Source organism: Triticum dicoccoides, chromosome 7A (genome assembly GCF_002162155.2).
Source record: "Triticum dicoccoides isolate Atlit2015 ecotype Zavitan chromosome 7A, WEW_v2.0, whole genome shotgun sequence".
Lineage (NCBI taxonomy): Eukaryota > Viridiplantae > Streptophyta > Magnoliopsida > Poales > Poaceae > Triticum > Triticum dicoccoides.
The window spans coordinates 189,684,916-189,688,028 of NC_041392.1; the positions used below are offsets into that span (position 1 = coordinate 189,684,916).

At 49.1% G+C, this 3,113-nt stretch overlaps 1 pseudogene; it reads right to left on the minus strand.

Moving 5' to 3' along the window:
• Positions 1–2,676, minus strand: part of LOC119333374 — a 3,768-nt pseudogene extending 1,092 nt beyond the window's left edge.
• Between the last annotated feature and the right edge of the window lie 437 nt (positions 2,677–3,113).

Here is a 3,113-nt window from a genome sequence, read left to right on the forward strand (position 1 = left end):
CTCCTGTCTCGCGGAGGCCCTCAGATCCAGGCGGCGGCCCCAGCTGGCGTGGCGTGCGGCGTGCCTGAGGGTTCGGCCATGAGGACGGCGAGCCGCAGGTGGTGGGCGAGCGCGGCGCGGGTCTTCCCGTGCCAGATCTGGAGGTTTTGCCCCCCTCCCTTCCATGCATCCCTTCCCAGTCCCCGGTTCGGCTTTGGATCTTGCCGGATCCACCTCCGGTGTGTTCTGGTGGAGCAGAACGGTGTCCGAGGGAAATCCTGACCGCCTTGGCTGGCCGGCAGCGGCGACGCTGCCTTTTGGCGCCGCTTTCCTCCTTGGGGGCGTTGCTGAGGACACCATCTCTCCACTCCGCCACATGTCCGGGTGAAAGCCCAAGATCCGATGCGGGTCAGGCGTCGGCGGCGCCCCGTGCACCATAACCTTCCTGGAGGCGGCGCCAAGGACATTGGGATCGGATGGGATGGTCTGCAGGTGAGGGGTGGGGGTGTGCTGCCTCCTTTTCGGTGGAGCGGTGTTTCTTTCTACATATTCTTGGCGACGGCTTTGGCGGCATGGAGCGGCGGAGGCTTGGCGTCAGATGTGTGGTGACGGACACGCGCAGGAGGTCGACGTTGTCTGGCGTCATGGTGGCGTCGGCGGCAGCGAGACCGGGCAAGGCCGATGCAGCAGTACAGCTCTGGAGATGGAAATGTGGCAGGTGGCTGTGGTGGCCTCATACCCGGCAGGCATCCTGGTTGAGGAGCACGCCAGACTGGTGGGTGCCCATACCCAGCAGGCGTCCTGATTGGGACCTCAGGTCTTAGATGTTAGGTTTGGCTATGAGGTCTGTTTAATATTAGGCACAGACCATCAGCGCCCCTTCATCAGCTAGATAGGAGTAGCGACAAAGGTTGCTCAGATAGTGGCTTTGGTCTTACTGTTATACGACTTTGTAAGGTCTTGGGTAAATAATTAATAAATTAGCCGTATGCATTGTCCAGATGCAGAGGCCGGGGTATTCCTCCTTTTCTAAAAAAAAGTGTAAAAAAGACAATTTCTGATGCTTCATTACAACTATTCATTTTGCATTTCTTTTTTTTTACACAAGCCACAAAAAACGTCGTTTTTTACCGAAACTTTGTGCATGCACATAGAATGTCCGGATATACCCGCGGGATTTTTGTTTCGAATTTTTCAACTTTTCAAAATGTGTATTTAGACAATGGGTACATATGCACCTAGGAGCTAAAACACTGCGTCCACCGGAAACCATATATATATAGGAATACACGAGTCTTCTCTTACAAAAAGAATACACGAGCCATATAACAAAAAGCATTGTAGATCAAAATCTTAAGGCCTTGTTCGGTTGTATTGGGTTTGAGAGGGATCAAAGGGGATTGTGAGGGATTAAATTTCCTGTCGGTCAAAATCCTCCCCAACCACTTCAAACCTCTCCAATCTCCATGAGAAAGGGATTAAACAAGCAAACCCTAAAGGAGATTTTTATCTCCAGAATCGTTGTGCAACTTCTTTTTAGAACTTCCATTCATATAACGAAAATTATTGTAGATTAAAATCATAAAAAGAATTATATGAAACAAATTGGTTCTGAAATTATGCGGGAACCAACAGAGGATGAGGCGATATTTTAAATAACTTGTTCATGGACATTCACGGATTAGTAATATATTTGAACAACACACAATTACAAAAACCAAATACTTCACACAGATGATCTGAAGAAGAATCAACTAATTTTATCTACTTTTACCTTCTCCTGCTTTGTTGACACGGTCATTGCCTTGCCTTTCTTCCATCGCTTCTCGTCTCACTAGTGTTACTAGATCTATGTTGTCCTTACGGTTGTTATACAACATCCATTCCACGATTTATAAGAAAAGACTAGCATGTGGGTGGCCTCAACCAGGAGCCAGCTGGTGCTATCTGATGCTATCTGGTGCTGGCCTCAACGAGAAACATAAGGACATTAGTAGAAGAAATTAATTGATACTATATAAATATATGCATGCAATTAATGCTTGCACATCCAAATGTATACGAAACAAAATGAGCGAATCTATATTCTAAAATGTGTCTATATACATTTGTATGTAGTCCGTATGGAAATCTCTAGAAGGTCTTATATTTAGAAACGGAGGGTGTAATATAAAAGATATGGAAGCAAATTAATGCTTGCACATCCAAACGTATGCAAGCCAACGACAAATCATGTATAAATGTGATTATAGCCGTGAGTGCTACTAGTACAAATGTCATAGTTGTTTTTTCTTTCCTCACGCTGTGTATACAGGTCATTTCAAAACTGAAATGGTACATTATACACAAGGCAACAAAGCTATAACATAATGACTACCCCAACTTTTACAGATGTGTATTCCTTTCTTTTTTGCGGAATTTAGAGATGTGCATTCAGAAGCAGAAAATCAAATATAGTGTTCAGAATAGCACCGGGCACTTTTTTTGACATCAACAGGACCGGGCACTATGCTGTGAGCCTAGTGCAAAGATTAGCTCTATTTCCCATTGTGCCGAGTTGCGGTCCGGTGCACTTTACAAAGTTAAACGATATCAAGTTTATTTTGTCAGGCAACATGTACCTGAGCCCCACCCCAACTGCTCGTCGCCCCCGGCGGCGGTGGGGCCCTGGTCTCCCCTCATGCGAGGCAGGGTCATCGCGGGGCGGCCCCCTCGTGCAGTGGCGTGGCGGTTGTTAGACTGTATATACGTAGTCTTGTGTAGGCCTTGTATTGTATCTTTTGGTACATCTATATAATGAGATAGCCAACACCCCGTTTTAGGGTGTCGAGCCAGTTTCCCAAACCCTATGTTTTACATGGTATCAGATTAGGTTACGATGTCTTTCGCTGCACCACCTCCCGCCGCCGCCGCGCCGATCTCGACCGCCGCCGCCGCGCCGGCCCTCGCCCCAATGTTGCCCTTCATGGCCTCCCGCCCCCTCGCGACGAGGTACGGTGCCGTGCCGCCGCCGCCCACTTCCCCGCAGGCTTCGGGGTCTCCGGACGCTCCAATCGTCCCGACCGAGCCCGCGGCGCTGCCGGCCCCTGGCGGCCCTCCTCCGCCGAGTCCGCACGCGTGGTGCGGTGCTCCCG